Below are 22,036 nucleotides of genomic sequence, written 5' to 3'. Positions count from 1 at the left end.
AGCTGAGTAACCTGTCTCTGACAATGGCCAGTACCAGAGCTTCAGAATAGGGTATCTAGAATTACCCATCCCTGTCTTCCCCTCCCAGCTTCTGGCAGTCAGACAGTTAGGGTCACCCCAAGCAAGGGGTGGGATCCCTGATCAGTGCGGCTAATAGCCATTGATGGACCTATCCTCTATGATCCTATCTAGTTCTGTTTTGAACCCATGTATACTTTTGGCCATCGCAACATCCCAGGTCAATGAGAATGCCAAAGGTTAACCCTGCATTATATGAAAAAGTACTTCCTTTTGTTTGTATTAAGTTTGCCTATTCATTTTGTCAGGTGACCCCAGGTTTTTGTGTAGTGGGAAAGGGTAAATAAAATTTCTCTATTCAGTTTTTCCACGCTATACATGATTTTATAGATCTTGACCATGTCCATCCTTAGTCCTCTCTTTTCTAAGATGAACAGCCCTAATCTTTTTATTCTCTCCTTGTAAGGAAGCAATTCCATACCCATGATCATCTTTGTTGCCCTTCTCTGAACCTTTTCCATTATATTCTTTCCACTATATTCCTTTTGAGGTCGGACAACCAGAACTGGACACAGTATTTAAGATGTGCATATACTCTGGATTTATATAGTGGCATTATGACAGTTTCTGTCTTATTATCTATTCCTTTCCTAATGATTCCCCACATCGTTAGCCTTTTTGACCACAGCTGTGCATTGAGCTGACGTTTTCAGAGCACTATCCACAGTGGTTCCAAGATTCCTCTGTTGGGTGGTTACAGCTAATTTAGAACCCATCCTTATATATGTGTAGTTGGGATTATTTTTTCCAATGCCCATTATCTTGCACTTCTCAGGGTTGAATTTCATCTGCCATTTTGTTGCTCAGTCACCCAGTTTTTTGAGAGATCTCCCTGTAACACTTTGCAGTCAACTTTGGACTTAATTATCTTGAATAATTTTGTATCATCTGCAATCTTTGCCACTTCACTGTTCACTCTCTTTTCTAGATTGTTCACGAATATGCTGAACAGAACAGGTCTCAGTACAGATCCTTGGAGGACCCTGCTGTTAACCTCTCCCCATTGTGAGAACTGACCATTTATTCCTACCCTTTGTTTCCTATCTTTTAACCAGTTTGTGCTCCATGAGAGAACCTTCCCTCTGATCCCATGACTACTGAGTTTCCTTAAAACCCTTTGGTGAGGGACCTTGTCAAAGGTCTTTCTGAAAGTCCAAGTACACTATATTAACTAGATTGCCCTTGATGACACCCTCAAAGAATTTTAATAGATTAGTGAGTCATGACTTCTCTTTATAAAAGCCATGTTGACTCTTCCCCAACAAAGCACGTTTATCTGTGTGTCTGATAATTCTGTTCTTTACTATGGTTTCTACCAATTTGCCCAGTACTGAAATTTGGCTCACCAGTCTGTAACTGCCAAGGTCTCCTCTGGAACCCTTTTTAAAAATCAGCATTACATTAGTTACCTTCCAGGCATCTGGTACAGAGGTGTTTCAGCAGTAGTTACATACAACCAAGGATATAATGAAATTTAAAAAAAACATTTTGAGTCAAATTGAACCTCCAAATGAATGATTTTGTTTGTTTCATTGAAAAATTTTAGTTTCAGTTTAAAACAAATCTTATTAGTTTATTGGTGGCTAAACAAAAAAAAAACAAATATTTGCTCAGCTCTACTTCTGAGAAGCTTACCAGTACTATTAATATAGCAGTTTGGCCTCTAGCCATCGATATAAGGCTGTCATCCATCACTGCTATTATAACCATTCCCCTACCATGTCTTGGTCTGAAGCCTCAGTGTGCATTCCTCACCTTCCCTCACTTTACTCAACCTTCTCAAGGTGAATTATTATTCTTGTTGTCTGTCTCCATGATTACATGGCATACACAAGTAATAACTTTGTTCATGTTTTCAATTTGCTTGTATTTTTCAATTTCTCTTAGCCCTGATTCAATTATTCTTCCCTTCCTCCCCAGCTCACTGCTGCCAGGTACCTTTGCTTCTTGTTGGATGAGTAATCAGTACCAGATGCCAAGCAGGTTTCACTGGGACTCTGAAAGCTCAGCTGCCTTCCTCTAAGACTGAACAAGTCACTCCTCTGAGACATGCAGCCTCTGACAGGAGAATATTAGACTTTTGATACAGCTTGGACACTCATGGTACAGTCTATAGGGCTGCAGTTTTGCCGCAGGCCAGCTCCTAAGGCTGTATGACTTTCTGAGTGATTAAAACAAAAGCAAAATAAAGAACAAGAAGAAGCTACATCTCTCCTCTATTGAGAATTCCCATTAGAAAAATTGAAAATCCTTCCTTTTACTGGTGCTTGCAGGCCTGCCTGCAACAGTACAGTTGGAAGCACTTTCTGGTCTCAACCCAATGGCACAGCTGTCCTGTCACAGTCAAACAAAAGAGTATTTTATATTTGTTTTTAATAAAAAATATTAGGATTAGCAATATGGTTTAACTTTAAAAATTTGTTTTCTTTCCTGCTCCTTTGGTGGACATCTGATAAAATCCTCTCTGGGTTAAAGAAGAGAAGCGGACTATTTGAATTTTCTGCTCATGGGATACTGATAGATGGTTACATTAAAGACACCAACAAATCTTCAGTTTTTCTTTCTAGTTACGTTCTGTTTTACCATTAATCCAGTTCAGGAGGGTCAAGAGAGTACATAGGGTCCTTGAACAACCTCTAGGTCAGAGGTTCTCAACCTGCAGCCCAATCAGCACACAGCTGAGGCCCATGTGATATCCTCAGGGCCATACAGGTAGTATTAGATGGGGCCCACATAACATAATGGTAAATAGGTTGAGAACCACTGCTCTAGACGATTTTACCGTTTGAATCTATGGTTAATTTCTGGCCTCCCCAGTCTAGTCCTTCTGAGCATAATGAACGGGATGTAAGCTATTCTTTCTTCAACACCTTAGTGACATTTTTACACAGCAGGCTATTAATTCACAATAGCAAACCATTTTCCCTTGTTTTCTTCTATGGTGCCTTAAATCCAGAAGAATACAGAACATAATATGGAGAAGAGAGGGTTCAACTGCTTCATCTTACAGAAGTGATGATATGAAGTTTGATTCATTAAGAAGTTTCAATGACTCCCTTCTCCTTTACACCTAGGCCACTTTTGGTTTTGGTCTCACATCTTCTCCTTTATGTCTCTGTCCCTAAATCCATTCATCTAAGTAGTGCATAACCCTGGAGCTGCCCCTCTGCACAGGAGTGAATGTCACCCATCAGTCCTCAAGCCCATTTGAACTAAGCCTCAAGTTTTAGACCTTTGCTGCCCTCAGTCCACATTTGTGAATGGGTTGTTCATGTTTCTTGGAAGCTGCTGTACCTCTCTCCCTAGCTAACTTCCTTCCACCAGTTTCTCCCTGATGCTCCCTTTTTCCCAACAAAGCCAAAAGGCCCCATCTTCTAAGCCTAACCCTGCAGTATTTGCACGGCCCTGGGGAAATTCCCCAAGCTACAATGCACCTCGCCAATTGCTCAGTGCACTGGAAGGGAATGGAGGGAACGTCACTCCTGAGCTGTGCATACATGAATTTGATTATCCTTATGACCTGTTGAAGAGGAGTGGATGCAGCTCTCTTGGGAGCTTGCATAGGCAGGAGGGAGTTATTGCTGGTGGCAGGGAAGATCGATAGAAGGCTCTTAATGCCCTACAACAGTGCTGAGCATGCCACTCCACAACACTGCCATCCGGGGCACACACCTCGGTTATAAACACATGCAACTTCTCACCTGTCAAATATTCTATTCTTTTATGTTGTAGGTTTACTTAAAAAGGGGGGATTGGTGCTAGAGCTGGATCTGCCATGAGCAATAGCTCCTTGGGAGTTTTTGTATTACAGACTGTAGTCACAGAACATGTTTTTGTTTATAAGACACTAAGTTTATAATTGCACCAGATGGAGCAGGTTTTGTTTGACTTCAGTTCATCTCAAGAAATCAGTTTTTCCTATGTCTTTTGGGCATCAAGCCCAGCTGCATTTCATATTTTTCTTGGGTTAGGATTCCCTCTCTGTGTACCCAAGTTCTTTCAATAACAAACAAATAGAATAAGCATGGTCTAGCGTGAATGGTCTAGCGTGAATGCTCACTCCATCAGCACGGCAAACCATATTGCCGTAAAAACCAAAATAATAAAAATAAGACAATCTTGTGATTGTTGCAGTAGCTCTAAGGAATCCTGCAGCACTTATACAATGCTAGATAAAGATACCTCTATTTAAACAGAGAGTGAAAAATTGTAGCAGAAGCTGGATAAATACAAAGCTGAGCAGAATCAACAGTGAACTGCAATTCTGACAATGACATTGAGCCCAGAGCAGTTCTCCTTTCATTTCTGAGGCACGAAGTGACATACATATTACCCTGAATTGACCCTTATTATTATATTAATATTACTTTACCACAACATCTCCATGGTCCATCTGGTCAGGTATTCCAGCTCCAACAGTGGCCAAAGCCACATGCTTCAGAGGAAGCTGTAAAACTACATGTAAGTTCATCTGATTCTGCTCCTTTATACCACGGGAGGGAAAACTTTTTCCTGCCCTCAGATGGTAATCAGCACATGCCCTGAAAAATGGGGATTTAGCACAGATCTGCAGCCCCCAGTTAGGCACCCAGGATCCCAGCACCATGCCTGGGGAGCATTAGGCACCTAAGAATGGCATTCACAAAAGCCTGCATGGTGAGTGGGAAACTGCCTAAGACAGTCAGTAGAAAATGGCAAAGAGAGGGGTGCGGCCTGAGTCCTGCTCCTCAATGGGATTTAGCTTGGGCTGGAAGGAGGCACCTATCTCCACTAGGGTTGCCAACTGTCTAATCACACAAACCCAAACACCCTTGCCCCACCCATGCTCTGAGGCCCTGCCCATGCCCTGCCCCTTCACCAAGGCCTTGCCCCGCTCAATCCATCCCCCCTCCCTCTGTCACTCACTCTCCCCCACCCCCACTTACTTTCATCGGCGTGTGGCGGGGGGTTGGAGTGCAGGAAGGGGTGCAGGCTCTGGGCTGGGGTTGAGGGGTTCAGAGTGTGAGAGGGGGCTCTGGGCTGAACTTGGGGCACGGGGTTGGGTGCAAGCTCTGGGAGGGAGTTTGGGTGCAAGAGGGGGCTCCGGGATGGGGTAGGGTGTCAGGATGCAGAAGGGGGCTTTGGCCTGGGGGTTGAGGTGCAGGACGGGGTGCAGCATACAGACTCTGGGAGGGAGTGGGTGTTTGAGAAGACTCAGGATATAACAGGAGTTTGGGGTATGGGAGGGGGTGAGGTGTGTGGGCTCTGGCCAAGCGGCGCTTGTCTCGGGCAGCTCCCAGGCAGTGGCGCAGCAGGGCTAAGGCAGGCTCCCTGCCTTCCTTGGCCCCATGCCGCTCCCAGAAGCAGCCAGCATGTCCTTGTGGCCCCTGGGGGCCCCCTGCCTGCAGGCACCACCCCACAGCTCTCATTGGCCGCAGTTCTAATCTCTAATGTCTAATCTCATTATGCTTTTCAGAAATGGTCCTTCATTAAATTGATATCACATGTGGTGCTTTATTGTAAATACTTCAGGAGAAATCGCATAATTAACGAGTTGTCCTGCAGTTGGGATGTGAAATATGGCATCCCCATGTTGGTGACAAGGGCTGCTTTCCGCTAATGTCACAGCAAACCTGGTGGCTGAACTTTGTGACTTTGTCCTCACCCATAACTAGTTCACATTTGGGGACAATGTATACCTTCAAATCAGCGGCACTGCTATGGGTACCCGCATGGCCCCACAGTATGCCAACATTTTTATGGCTGACTTAGAACAACGCTTCCTCAGCTCTCGTCCCCTAATACCCCTACTCTACTTGCGCTATACTGATGACATCTTCATCATCTGGACCCATGGAAAAGAAGCCCTTGAGGAATTCCACCAAGATTTCAAAAATTTCCATCCCACCATCAACCTCAGCCTAGACCAGTCCACACAAGAGATCCACTTCCTGGACACTATGGTGCTAATAAGCGATCGTCACATAAACACCACCCTATACCGGAAACCTACTGACCGCTATTCCTACCTACATGCCTCCAGCTTTCACCCAGACCACACCACACAATCGATTGTCTACAGCCAAGCTCTATGATACAACCGCATTTGCTCCAACCCCTCAGACAGAGACGAACACCTACAAGATCTCTATCAAGCATTCTTACAACTACAATACCCACCTGATGGAAGTGAAGAAACAGACTGACAGAGCCAGAAGAGTACCCAGAAGTCACCTACTACAGGACAGGCCCAACAAAGAAAATAACAGAATGCCACTAGCCGTCACCTTCAGCCCTCAGCTAAAACCTCTCCAACGCATCATCAAGGATCTACAACCTATCCTGAAGGACGACCCATTGCTCTCACAAATCTTGGGAGACAGGCCAATCCTTGCCTACAGACAGCCCCCTAACCTGAAGCAAATACTCACCAGCAACCACACACCACACAACAGAACCACTAACCCAGGAACCTATCGTTGCAACAAAGCCCGTTGCCAACTGTGTCCACATATCTATTCCGGGGACACCATCATAGGGCCTAATCACATCAGCCACACTATCAGAGGCTCGTTCACCTGCACATCTACCAATGTGATATATGCCATCATGTGCCAGCAATGCCCCTCTGCCATGTACATTGGTCAAACTGGACAGTCTCTATGTAAAAGAATAAATGGACACAAATCAGATGTCAAGAATTATAACATGCATAAACCAGTCGGAGAACACGTCAATCTCTGTGGTCACTCGATTTCTGACCTAAAAGTGGCTATTCTTCAACAAAAAGACTTCAAAAACAGACTCCAATGAGAGACTGCTGAATTGGAATTAATTTGCAAATTGGATACAATTAACTTAGGCTTGAATAGAGACTGGGAGTGGTTGAGTCATTACACAAAGTAAAATTATTTCCCCTTGTTTATTCCCCCCCCCCACTGTTCCTCAGACATTCTTGTTAACTGCTGGAAATGGCCCACCTTGATTATCACTACAAAAGGTTTTCTTCACCCCCCCCACCCCCACTCCGCCACTCTCCTGCTGGAAATAGCTCATCTTAAGTGATCACTCTCCTTACAGTGTGCATGATAAACACTCATTTTTTCATGTTATGTGTGTATATAAATCTCCTCACAGTATTTTCTACTGAATGCATCCGATGAAGTGAGCTGTAGCTCATGAAAGCTTATGCTCAAATAAATTGGTTAGTCTCTAAGGTGCCACAAGTACCCCTTTTCTTTTTGCGAATACAGACTAACACGGCTGCTACTCTGATTCCTAAGGAGGCTGTCCCAATCTTAGAATGCATGGCAAATGGTACCCTCAGAAGAAAAGCAAAAGACTGAATGAGCAAGTGGTCCCTCCAGAGACCCTTTTCCGTTTTAAGAAATTGGAGGCATAGTGACAGGAGATTGTCAGGGAACTTGTGTTGCAGCTGCCTGTTCTATGAAGACTACATTCTCAAGAGTTGCAAGATGAGCACCTTTCAGCAGCGTCAAATTATAAAACCACCTCAAACCATGAGCATAAGATCCATGCTGCTTGGATTTCTTTAGAAGAGAACTAACTGGCATAAGCTTCAGACTGCCAGTTAGCACAGTGAAAAGAACAGGAGTACTTGTGGCACCTTAGAGACTAATGAATTTATTAGAGCATAAGCTTTTGTGGGCTACAGCCCACTTCATTGGATGCATAGAATGGAACATATAGTAAGAAGATATACATATACACATACAGAGAAGGTGGAAGTTGCCATACAAACTGTAAGAGGCTAATTAATTATGATGACCTATTATCAGCAGGAGAAAAAAACTTTTGTAGTGATAATCAAGATGGCCCATTTAGACAGTTGACAAGAAGGTGTGAGGATCATCTTCTTCCATCAGACAATTTGCCAGAGATTTCATATCTCAGTTTCCTCAAGCCCAAAGGGAATATGGAGGGTATGTGTGTTTAGGAGCAGAACAGAAGATAGGTATCATATAATCATAGAATATCAGAGTTCGAAGGGACCTCTGGAGGTCATCTAGTCCAACCCCCTGCCCAGAGCAGGCCCAATCCCCAACTAAATCATCCCAGCCAGGGCTTTGTCGAGCCTGACCTTAAAACTATAGGTATTAACTATAGATCATCCTACAAAGGCTTTGAACACTGTAGTCCAGTTTCAACCCCAGTTTAGACCATCTTTTGGCTTCCTGTTCTATGTAAGAGCACTTCATACAGTTTTACCAACATTTCCTGTTTGACATCACTGTTAGTCATCATTCCCTTTTCTTGCTTTCAGTACCTCTCTCCCAATAAAGGTGTAAAAACAAGACTCAGCACAGGGGTAAAGGATGTTTTTCTGAGCTACAATGACACCTCCACCCACCAGAACAATTTGATGTCTAAATTGATCACCCTAGAAAATGGTTCATTGATAATTAAAATATATATAAATAGTAAGTGACAGTGATGACAAGAACAACAGCCTGAGGCCCAAGCCTTATCAGGAGCTATCAGCACAGTGCCCATGTGGAGCTCCTCAGGGGAACCTGTGACACTTTTGAAGTTAGCATTGCGAAAATGGAGACTTCAAAAAAGGGCCCTGTATAGGCACAGGGGTCTGCTCTAGCATATCTCAATGAAGGATCGGGGCATAAATCTACCAGTTCAGTCAGTAATAAAATAGGACACTCATACAAATTCAACTACTCCACATTTTACCATCTAAACAGCCTTTTTTTTTAAACCACATCTTGTAACGGAACTGAGACTTCACTAAAGAGAATTTAAATCAAACAGTAATTCATGATATATAATAAACAAATCAAACAGCAAAATACCCATAACAAAACCACTAAGGCTCAGAGAAGACTTTGCATATATATGACTAGTGCACACAATTGTATTCAAGTAGTGATTTCTATAAACCAGCACGGAACATTTCCTTAAAAATAAACATGTAGGAGGACTGTGTAGGAGAAGGAGGTCATAAAATAGCCACCACAACACAATCTTCTACACAGCAAACAAGTTGACATGAAATATCACTGAGCCATATCTTAAAATTGTTCTTCAAGTCATTTCAGAACGGAAGACAAGGTTTTGTTTTGCTCCACTGCTGTCCAGGCCTACAAAACTGTCAGTGTCTCGGTTAGCTGTCTCTCCCTCATACAGACATATATCTGTGCTCTAGCCTCTCGCACTAAGATATGGGGTTTTTTTTTTAAAGAAACAACTTCCTTGCCAGTTGTGTTTTCCCAGCCTCTCAACTTCAGCTAAAAAGATACACACATTCCCAATATTTCACTAGACAGGGAAGAAGCAATGATATTATCAAACAGAACATTTGCAAGATACAACAATTATCCAGTCCAATGCAAAGACTTTTTTAAGGAAGCCCAACACAAAAGCATGGGCACTTTGAGACACATTTTCTTTTCAGGAGTGAATCCAACTTGTGGTAAGTAAACTGCTCCCAGTCATGATCATACAGAAACTGCTGTATACATCTACTTTTGTTATAATGAAAATATTCCACTATGCAATAAAGTTTTCAAGTAACCAAGATCCCAGATTTCTGATCTTGCAACTAGAAGTTTAGATATTAGAATTCTGCTCTGATGTTAAATTCTACAACCTCCCTCCTCTCTCTCTCTCTCTCTCTCACACACACACACACACACACTGCATGCTCCACAGTTGCAAGGGTATAAAATTTTGAATTCACCAAGTTAAAATTATGATGTGATGGTTATTAATCAATGTTGGTTTGTTTTTCTGAAGAAAGTGATGATAGTGAATATGATAAGAAATAATTTGCAGGCCCTACCAACTTCAGTCTCGGCATGTAACCTTAAAGTAGGAGACCAGCTAGTTATTTAGCAAGCCGAAGCCAGTAAAGGTTGCACTAAAACACTTGACAGTTATTACTCCCTTGGAACCGACAGAGCTACACTGGTAGACAGCCATATATTGGTCTATATGAAATAGATGGCATGTGGTAAATTAGAGGGTTCTATGGGGCACACATGTTAAATGTTAGTCCAGTGAGGCTTGTTAAACACATTACAGCCCTAAAGAGTCCCTTAAAATAATGGGCCCTTGTATTCATTGGCTTGTGCAAGTACCACAGATTGCATCTAGACCAATCTTGTCCTGGGAATAGAAACAAAGAACTAGGATGAGTAATTCTGAATTTAAACCAGCTATACTTAAAAGGTATACATTGTTGTATCTATCATTGCTTAAGATCAAATGGACTAATTATGAAGTTATCTATCAATTAAAAACAGAAATGTGAGGAAATTAAAAGGACATAGTTGGATAGAGTTGAGAGAAAACTCCTGTTGATTATTAAAACACAACCACATTTTCTTACATGGTCTTTTGATAGAAATTCCCCTCTAATAGGCACTGGTGAGGCAACATCTAGAGTATTATGTCCAGTTTTGGGTCCCCCACTACAGAAAGGATGTGGACAAATTGGAGAGAGTCCAACAGAGGGCAACGAAAATGATCAGGGGGCTGAAGCACATGACTTACGAGGAGAGGCTGAGGGAACTGGGCTTGTTTAGTCTGCAGAAGAGAAGAAGGAGGGGGGATCTGCTAGCAGCCTTCAACTACCTGAAGGGGGGTTCCAAAGAGGATGGAGGTAGGCTGTTCTCAGTGGTGGCAGATGACAGAACAAGGAGCAATGATCTCAAGTTGCAGTGGGGGAGGTCTAGGTTGGATATTAGAAAACACTATTTCATTAGGAGGGCGGTGAAGCACTGGAATGGGTTACCTAGCGAGGTGGTGTAATCTCCATCCTTAGAGGTTTGACAAAGCCCTGGTTGGGATGATTTAGTTGGTGTTGGTCCCCCTTTGAGCAGGGGGTTGGACTAGATGACCTGAGGTCTCTTCCAACCCTAATCTTCTATGATTCTAAATCTAGTCCATGGGTGATTGGGAAGGAATAGATTTGACTGCAGCATGGAAAGTTCCCTATTTCACAGTAATCTTTGAATTTGTATAGGGTCAAATCTTGAGAGCAATACTCAGTTTTCACTCAGGTAAACCCCCACCAAAGATCCAATGGACTCTTTGACTGAGTCCCACAGACATTGTTTGTTTTCCTCTTGCTGCTTTATGGAGATGGGTTTGAGATGCCAAGTTTGGATCCAGATCTAAAGTTCCTCAAAGTTATGAGGTGTTTTGTTCCAGGGATTTGTTCTGGAACCATCCTGAATTCACACAGTGTATTACCCCAATATTAGCCTTCTCTCTTAGGTACTTCCACATACCTCAACTTGTGGCATCAGAAGCTAACAAGCATGTCCTCTGGGTGGCAGACGGGGGAGTGTCCGCAGGTGGACAGCTCTGAATAATGAATAAGGAGCCATGGACTTAAGGTTGTCCATGGGGCTGGTAACCCAAACAATGGAGAAAGAAGCCAAATCCACCAACATGACACTGAGAAGCCTGAACAGACCACCACAAGACCAGAACACGTGGTAGAAAGTGGTGGATGTGCTGTGCAGCTGAGAGTGAAGGAGGGAAAATAAAAAGAAACATGTGCCAGAAACCACTCCCTTCATTCACCGTACAGTGTGAGAAGTGTAGTACACCCAACTACCATCATTCTATTTCTTTTAGTACCACTACCGGGGTTGTTGTTATGTCTTTTATGTATTAAACAAATACTATATAGAAGCGTATGATATTTAGACATTAAGGTTACCTAACTGAGGAAGATGCCACATGGAAATTGGGGGCGAGGGTTGGAGAAATAGAGCTTTAGAAGATGCAGATGGGGTTAAAAAAAGGGGAAAATATAATAATGGGCTAAGCTCCTGAAGTCTGGAGTTGGGTTTCATTTCAATAGATTTATATAAAAGATTGGCTTCCTATCATCGGCTTTTCCAAGCTTCTTTGCATCTGTATAATGTTGAGAGGGTAAAAGGAGACATAGTAAGAAGTAGCAGACCGAATGAGAATGTGCTGGACTACAAGTGCAAAGGGAATCGGATTATACCAAAGTGGTGCTTTTATGGGAGGCCCAGACTTAGAGGAAAGCAACCTTCAAGAACCACATAACTAGCTGTCAAAGAAAGAGGGAGACGGAAGGTGAAAAAGTCAGAGGAAACATCTGTAACCAAAGATCCTGGTGAGGAGGAGGAGGAGGAGAGGGAAGAGCTCAACCATCATATTGCAAAGCAAACTGAAAAGAACACCAACGTCATGTCTGTGGGAATTTTATATCAAAAGGACAGTAGCAATGCAATTTGCTGTTGAAGCCGGAAAGTGTAAGGAGGGGAAGGAATCTGGTATGGCAGTGACACGTATCCATGACAACTCCTTTCAGAGTTGAAGGAGAATATTCAGTCCTGCTAGAGCCCTTTACTTTTTCCAAGTACTGTTCAAACATTTGTTCAGTTACCCAGTGATGTTTTATCTCACAAGACATCCCAATAGAGATAATGTCATATAACATGATAACTCATGGCAGCTCAGAAAGATACCACTGTACATGGCAAATGTCTTCTATAAGAAGTCTCTTTCAAATAATATATCCATCTCAGAAGTGGAGGAACATCTTTTCTGCATGCAGCAGGGGAAAAGTCCAAGCTGGCCAATGGCATTATGTACACTAGCCGCTTCCATGGTTTAGTACTTACACAATCACAAGTGGTGAAATCTTGGCACCACTGAAGTCAATAGGAAAATTCTGACTCCAACAGGGCCAAGGTTTCACCCTGGGTTTCCATTTTGCCTGTCTCCTGTGCATTCCTGGTCCATAAAAGTTTAACTGATATAACTTCATGGATGAGGGGTGTGGATTTTTACCCATATAGCTATACTGGTACACCCTGTACTGGAGATACAGTTATTCCTGTATAAAGGTCTCTTATACTGGTATAACTTATTACTTCTCCTACAGGAAAAAGCTATACTGGTATAATGGTTTCCACATTAGGGAGGGATGCCTCTTTATCTTTATCTATACCAATATAGTTTCTAGTGTAGAGAAGCACTAGATAAAGATGTAGAGGGGGCTCCCTGAGCCTCTATATCCCTCAGAATTTTTCTCCATGTGTTAATCTTTGGCCTTATAAAATAATGATCAGAACATTTGAAATGGTAAAAATTTTTAGCATAGCTGAAATGAAGACAGAAGATACTATGACAACAATGCTGTGAGTGCCCACGCAAGCAATGGGCTGAATCTTTTCAAGGAATCAACAGAACATTCTCTTCTCCCCCCAAATGATGTGTGGTTTCCTAGATGCTGCATAGCATTCAAGCAAAGCTTTTCCCCCCATAATGAGCTATTCATTTGGATTTCACAACATATCATCATTGTGGCCACAGCTGGTCATCATGCCAAGAGAATTTCTCACATATCATTTACATTTACCATGTTGTCTTTTCATGCCAAGAACATCAGTCCCACAAGTAGGAAAAGGGCTATTCTACATAATGGTCTTGATGATGAACCTATTCCTTCATTGTGGAACAACTAGGAACTTCATTGTTAAAAATAGGTAGTTAAAATGCCTAAACAATGCCTACTGCAATACCTTGACAACTCATTGGTTGGTTATACAGTATTCTCCTGCTGGCTCCCTGAATATTAGAAGAAAGGCAGAGGATATTTCAGACCTTTTTTTAAAACATTAGCACTACATGGAAACTTTTGTTGCACAATAATCCTTCATACGCAGAACATTTATTCCAGCCCTGCAGCCTTTACTCACATGAGTGTGCTGTCAGTGGGACAGTCACCAGAGTAAGGATGGAAGGACTGGGCCCTAATACAGCACCAGTGTGGCTGCCATTTTACTTCTGACAGGGGTGACACCCTGATTTTATCTTTTTATAGAAATATGCTAAAACTGTCAAACTGTTTTCCAGCTATCAGACGCTAGCAAAGTCTTACCAATTCACACTAACCATTGCTATATAGACTACCCGATAATGATATTTGAATCATTTTAAAGTACCACGGGCATTAATGGGATGGTTGTACTGTATTGTATTATTTAATATCAGAATGCACAAACAGCAGCACTTCTCCGATCTGAGCAAATGTACATGCATGCATCTACCTATGCAACTGTTTATGGATTTTTGCCTCCTGAGGTCTTTTTTTTATCAGGTCATAGAATCACAGGGTTGGAAGGGACCTCAGGAGGCCATCTAGTCCCACCCCCTGCTCAACACAGGACCAATCCCCAACTAAATAAAATAGGTCATATTTAATCACATTCTGATGGACTGTCCTTATTTCTGGAGGCCAGAATCATCCCTTATAGCAAAGATCTACAGAATAGAATAAGAATGAAACCAATAGATTTCTATAGAAATGTATTTGTATTTATACTGCAAATTTACCAATAAGAGACAATGGTTCCATTGTGGTAGGTAGCATACAAATTAATCAAACAGACAGTCCTTGCACCAGCAAGATTGCAATCTATTATTATTAGTTACTGTAGTGCCTAAGTGCCCCAGTCATGGATCAGGATCCCATGGCGGTAAGTGCCTGGTCCCTTCCCCCAAAAATGTATGATGTAAGTTTAAGACGAGAGACAATAAGATGGATACAGATAGACTGATGAGGAAGCGCAAGGAAACAACGAGACATTGTCAATATAGGCAAGAGACACTGGTTGGGGAGAAATAGGTAGAACATACAAGCAGAGTGAACGATATGATGGCAACATAATCTAGGATTATGACAAGATGTAGCGGATGGAAGAACAAATGAGGTGGGGAGAGGTGCAGGATAAGGCAATGGAAAATTTGGATACATTTGCATAAGTTAGTAGTCACAGAGATCATAAATATAACAGTTGTAAGCCAGTGATGTCCCCATACAGCTCTGTGCAATATTAGTAGAGTCAGAAAATTGTCTCTATTGGGGTGTGTTTTATTAGAATCATAGAATCATAGAGAATCATAGAACATCAGGGTTGGAAGGGACCTCAGGAGGTCATCTAGTCTAACACCCTGCTCAAAGCAGGACCAATCCCCAATTTTTGCCCCAGATCCCTAAATGGCCCCCTCAAGGATTGAACTCACAACCCTGGGTTTAGCAGGCCAATTATAAGGTAATTCCAAAGTTATGCTATAGAAAACTGCAGCCAAAGCAGTCTCCAAAACCTTTTTGCTCTATTATGACTGATCTTCATTAATATAAACATTGTGCGTACTCCCCATTAATCCTTTTGTTGCTCCTCTTCATAGCCAATGATCAGGTGTGCTGTTACTTCTTGGTAAGTGCTGTGTAAGTGAGAGGTCACTGGTAGCTCAAGAACCCCTCTCAGGCATCTCTCACTCTCTGCTCTGGTAACTTTTGGATGTCTGTATTTAATAAATTCAATTGTTGCTAACTGTTATCCCCCAGTCACCAATGGCAAATGTTGGGTGATAAACTCCTCTGAAAATCAGGCCATTTTTTCAGGTGGCTAAATATACCATAAGCTGCATAACTTTAGACACCCACATATGAAGGTGGTTGCCTTAGATGAAAACTACCCTTTGGTTTGCACTCATACTGCTGCTGTCTTAAGCATGTGTCAGGCAAAGCCACTCAGACCTCTAGCTGCATCCATCTTCCCATGCAACCGAGGTGAAATCTTGGGCCCACTGAAGTTAGTGACAAGACTCTCAGACTTTAATGGGGCCAGTGAATGAGAGTACCATCTGTTACTTCTACTGGTTAAAGGTTAAGAATGCAAATACAAAGTCTCTCCACAGACCATACACCACTTCACAGTATGATGATGATACGACTCATTTTTCAGTCAGTCATTCTTTTTGCCTGTGTATTTAATAGATAAGGAGTTAGTCATTTTCACATCAGGATTATCTTACTTCTCCATCACAAACAGTGAGAAACCCTATTACAAGTCCTAGTAAAAAGGGAACCTTAAGAAGTTATAAGATGCTTTTGGTTTCTCCCTACTTGTACATCAAAGTTAGGATGGTATTTCTGAACTTAAAAGGAAGTTTGAATCTCAGATGAAGTCTGAGAGAGACTTCAGAAGTGGGGAACTCTGACTTATTTAGCCATTATTAGTCACCAGGTACAAGAACACATCAAAGTGATGTGTGATCTGTGGGAAAAGGGCATCATAAGTTTGAAGTCTGAGGTGGACTAAATAGGCTAAGACGATAATGGGTCTTACAACATGTCCCTTCCAAAACATTTCCTGGCAGCCCTGCTTCCCTATCAAGCTAATTCTTAATAGCCAAGCTTTCTTCTTGTCTGAAGAGAACAGCTGATTGTCATTTTGTCTTCCCCTTTTCTTCATCCAAAAATATCAGGAAGAGTCCATTTCTCCTCAGACTTCCTGAATTAGGCTGGCTAACCTAGTGAGGAGGGCTTTAAACTAGGTTCACCGGGGGAAGGAGACCAAAGCCCTGAGGTAAGTGGGGAAATGGGATACCGGGAGGAAGCACAAGCACGAGTGCGCGAGAGGGGAGGGCTCCTGCCTCATACTGAGAAAGAGGGATGATCAGCGAGTTATCTCAAGTACCTAGACACAAATGCAAGAAGCCTGGGAAACAAGCAGGGAGAACTGGAGGTCCTGGCACAGTCAAGGAATTATGATGTGATTGGAATAACAGAGACTCGGTGGGATAACTCACATGACTGGAGTACTGTCATGGATGGATATAAACTGTTCAGGAAGGACAGGCAGGGCAGAAAAGGTGGGGGAGTAGCACTGTATGTAAGGGAGCAGTATGACTGCTCAGTATGAAACTGCAGAAAAACCTGAGAGTCTCTGGATTAAGTTTAGAAGTGTGAGCAACAAGGGTGATGTTGTGGTGGGAGTCTGCTATAGACCACCGGACCAGGGGGATGAGGTGGACGAGGCTTTCTTCCAGCAACTAACGGAAGTTACTAGATCGCAGGCCCTGGTTCTCATGGGAGACTTCAATCACCCTGATATCTGCTGGGAGAGCAATACAGCGGTGCACAGACAATCCAGGAAGATTTTGGGCAGTGTAGGGGACAATTTCTTGGTGCAAGTGCTGGAGGAACCAATTAGGGGCAGAGCTCCTCTTGACCTGCTGCTCACAAGCTGGGAAGAATTAGTAGGGGAAGCTAAAGTGGATGGGAACCTGGGAGGCAATGACCATGAGATGGTCGAGTTCAGGATCCTGACACAGGGAAGAAAGGAGAGCAGAAGAATACGGACCCTGGACTTCAGAAAAGCAGACTTTGACTCTTTCAGGGAACTGATGGGCAGGATCCCCTGGGAGAATAACATGAGGGGGAAAGGAGTCCAGGAGAGCTGGCTGTATTTTAAAGAATCCTTATTGAGGTTACAGGGACAAACCATCCCCATGTGTAGAAAGAATAGTAAATATGGCAGGCTACCAGCTTGACTTAAACAGTGAAATCCTTGCTGATCTTAAACACAAAAAAGAAGCATACAAGAAGTGGAAGATTGGACAAATGACCAGGGAGGAGTATAAAAATATTGCTCAGGCATGCAGGAGTGAAATCAGGAAGGCCAAATCACACCTGGAGTTGCAGCTAGCAAGAGATGTTAAGAGTAACAAGAAGGGTTTCTTCAGGTATGTTAGCAACAAGAAGAAAGTCAAGGAAAGTGTGGGCCCCTTACTAAATGAGGGAGGCAACCTAGTGACAGAGGTTTTGGAAAAAGCTAATGTACTCAATGCTTTTTTTGCCTCTGTCTTCATGAACAAGGTCAGCTCCCAGACTACTGCACTGGGCAGCACAGCATGGGGAGGAGGTGACCAGCCCTCTGTGGAGAAAGAAGTGGTTCGGGACTATTTAGAAAAGCTGGATGAGCACAAGTCCATGGGGCCGGATGCGCTGCATCTAAGAGTGCTAAAGGAGTTGGCGGATGTGATTGCAGAGCCATTGGCCATTATCTTTGAAAACTCATGGCGATCGGGGGAAGTCCTGGATGACTGGAAAAAGGCTAATGTAGTGCCCATCTTTAAAAAAGGGAAGAAGGAGGATCCTGGGAACTACAGGCCAGTCAGCCTCACCTCAATCCCTGGAAAAATCATGGATCAGGTCCTCAAGGAATCAATTCTGAAGCACTTAGAGGAGAGGAAAGTGATCAGGAACAGTCAGCATGGATTCACCAAGGACAAGTCAGGCCTGACTAATCTAATTGCCTTCTATGACGAGATAACTGGCTCTGTGGATGAGGGGAAAGCAGTGGACGTGTTGTTCCTTGACTTTAGCAAAGCTTTTGACACGGTCTCCCACAGTATTCTTGCCAGCAAGTTAAAGAAGTATGGGCTGGATGAATGGACTATAAGGTGGATAGAAAGTTGGCTAGATTGTTGGGCTCAACGGGTAATGATCAATGGCTCCATGTCTAGTTGGCTGCCGGTATCAAGTGGAGTGCCCCAAGGGTCGGTCCTCGGGCCGGTTTTGTTCAATATCTTCATAAATGATCTGGAGGATGGTGTGGATTGCACCCTGAGCAAGTTTGCAGATGACACTAAACTGGGAGGAGAGGTAGATACGCTGCAGGGTAGGGCTAGGATACAGAGGGACCTAAACAAATTAGAGAATTGGGCCAAAAGAAATCTGATGAGGTTCAACAAGGACAAGTGCAGAGTCCTGCACTTAGGATGGAAGAATCCAATGCACTGCTACAGACTAGGAACCAAATGGCTAGGCAGCAGTTCTGCAGAAAAGGATCTAGGGGTTAGAGTGGACGAGAAGCTCGATATGAGGCAACAGTGTGCCCTTGTTGCCAAGAAGGCCAATGGCATTTTGGGATGTATAAGTAGGGGCATTGCCAGCAGATCGAGGGACATGATCGTTCCCCTCTGTTCGACATTGGTGAGGCCCCATCTGCAGTACTGTGTCCAGTTTTGGGTCCCACACTACAAGAAGGATGTGGAAAAATTGGAAAACATCCAGCGGAGGGCAACAAAAATGATTAGGGGACTGGAGCACATGACTTATGAGGAGAGGCTGAGGGAACTGGGATTGTTTAGTCTGCGGAAGAGAAGAATAAGGGGGGATTTGATAGCTGCTTTCAACTACCTGAAAGGGGGTTCCAAAGAGGATGGATCTAGACTGTTCTCAGTGGTAGCAGATGACAGAACAAGGAGTAATGGTCTCAAGTTGCAGTGGGGGAGGTTTAGGTTGGATATTAGGAAAAACTTTTTCACTAGGAGGGTGGTGAAACACTGGAATGCATTACCTAGGGAGGTGGTGGAATCTCCTTCCTTAGAAGTTTTTAAGGTCAGGCTTGATAAAGCCCTGGCTAGGATGATTTAGTTGGGGATTGGTCCTGCTTTGAGCAGGGGGTTGGACTAGATGACCTCCTGAGGTCCCTTCCAACCTTGATATTCTATGACTCTATGATTCTAATTGGTTGTTACCCCTTTCCATTTCTTTGAGAGCTCTTGGGCTATGCCTCTCTACCTCAATTCCCTACCACTACTAATTTCTGAGATCAAACACAGCATTGCCGTCAGCCATGTTCTGCCAACAAATAGATCATTGTAAGCTCCAGGGCTGTTGATTGAGCATTTAGTATAAAGGCTAATTGCAGATATCACTGCCACTCTACCACAATTGGGGTTTTAGGTGTTGTCACAGAAAGGAAGGTTGGCAGGTAAGTGGTTAGGACAGGCCTCCTTTGCCTGGTAATTGGCTCTAAGGAAGGGATCTAGAAAATTAATTCCATCTAGTATGAGAAGCCCATGGGACTTGTAGGGTATCTCTACACTGCAGCTGGGGTGCAGGCCTCCCAGTCCAGGCACACAGACTCGCACTAGCTGTGCTCGAGCGAGCACACTAAAAATAGTAGTCTAGACCTTACTGCACAGCCAGCAACTCAGATTAGCTACCTAAGTCCAAGTCCACCCAAGCCACTGGATTGGAGCTCTGATGGCTATGCCATCGTGTCCACACCGCTATTTTCAGCACACTATCTGAAGTGCAAGTCTGTCTGCCTGGGCTGGAAAACATGCTCCCAGCTGCTGTGCAGATAAACCCTTATGTTCTAATCTAGTATAATCGATAAACAGAATAATATTCTGGAGTCAATCCCCACACCAATGGTACTGTGATTCAAGAATAATCAGATCTCCTTAAACTGCTCTATTATTTACAAAGGGGATCATTATATTGACCTGGATGAAAAATACTGGTGGCCAGAATACTACTGGTGCAACTTAAACACAGCTGTGCTGATTTACACTAACCGGTGATCTAGCCCAGAATCTTGATCAAGCAAATCTGATCCAGCAAATCATCTAGTGAGGTGCTTAACATTAAGCAAGTGGGTAGTATCTTGCTCAATCAAGATGCTAAACTGAGCCTAGAATGTTCTTAACAGCTATGGAAAGACAGTGTACCAACAAATAAAATTTCACAATACTTTGAGTAAGTTCATTTCGTTTGTGGAACCAGATGAACGTGCAAGATATTTGTAAATCATGTTGCTTGACAATTGCATTTTTATCTCACTCCAAAATAAGGCCCAAGAAACATGCAGGCACATAAATACATACGGCCAAATCCTCCTCTGGCTTCTTATAGTCACCATGCTGAGTTCATTCAGTTTTGAAAGAGGTCCTGGTTTGAGAGATTCTCTAAATGCAGACTGTAGAACATTACTGGAACTGGTAATATTTCTCAAAATTGAATTGCCCTTTAAAGTTCAAGCACTTTACTGGTGCAAATTCAGAATAATTCCACTGAAGTCAGTGTGGAACTTGACCTGTAGCCAATATGAAGTCATTGCAGTTACAATTGCGTATAGCTGCCTAAAGCGAATGAGATCAGAAACAAGCTATATTTTATTTAAATATGACAGACATTTAATATATACACTAATGATACAGACAGTGTCACTCATGGACCAGAGGAGAAAATAGATTAACTACAATTTCTATTACAAAATAAATCTGTTAACATTCAAAAGAAATACCACCTTTTTTTTTTTTCCTTTTCTTCCTACAATCTGAGAAACAAGCGTATGCTTGGGATGAAAATGGGAACTGATTGACAATCTGGGGATTATTGTAGTTTGGCATATAACCAATTATCTTCATGTTAAACCTGAAACTTCTCCAAAACGGATCATGATGTGGTGATTATACAACAACCTGAAAGATGTGTCCACTCTTGAAAAACTTGACCTTGCAATCATAGCCGCCACTAGCTCCACTTTTCTCTTTTATTGCATAATACTGTGCAAGCAAACAGCCGGGCTGTTATTTGTTTTCTTCATACATAACAGTAACATATACAGCAACTATCTATTGTCTCTGTAACAAGAATGGCAAGCGACATACTGGCTTGGAAGGTCATTCAGAGTCTTTGTTCATAAATATCACTAACAGGTCTGCTTAGTGTGTAGCATGGCAACTTCCATTATAGGAAATCACAAGTCTTAAGAAAACACATTGTTATGTTATCTTTTTTTCACACACTCAAAGTCAACATGTCTACAAGGCATTTGTTTGGCTTTCCTCCTATGTAACAACAGGGGAGCAAGATAGGCACTCAGCCCTTATTCAGCGGTCTTGCTGCCAGCAACACATTTGCTCAGCAGTTTGTGACTTTCTTTAAACATAATTAAATAATAATAAAAAAACAACACTAAAACAGACATGAATTTGAGGCAAACTGACCAAAAGCACTAAGAAATTCAGAGCAGTGGTCCCTTTGCTCAGTCCTTATTCCATCCATTTGTACCCCATCTTGTACCCCTTCACCCCACCCCTGCTGTGGGTAGTTTATATAACCTGGGTTGAAGGAATTGTTTGGTTGGGAGCGACTTCTGTCAGTGTTGTCAGAAATAACCTACACAACCTTCATGTTTCCAGATCAAAAACCTCAATTATGGAGTTAGAGGTGAGGGTATATTTCCCTTTAAAACAATAGGCCAGATTCTGATAGCCTTAGTCACTGAGTAGCACTAAATTGTAGGTAGCCACATTGACACATGACGGGTAGTATGGTCTAATGGAAAGGACACTAGCCTGGAACTTA

This window comes from Eretmochelys imbricata, chromosome 2 (genome assembly GCF_965152235.1).
Source record: "Eretmochelys imbricata isolate rEreImb1 chromosome 2, rEreImb1.hap1, whole genome shotgun sequence".
NCBI classification, from domain to species: domain Eukaryota; kingdom Metazoa; phylum Chordata; order Testudines; family Cheloniidae; genus Eretmochelys; species Eretmochelys imbricata.
Note: the sequence above shows the minus strand (reverse complement) of the source record.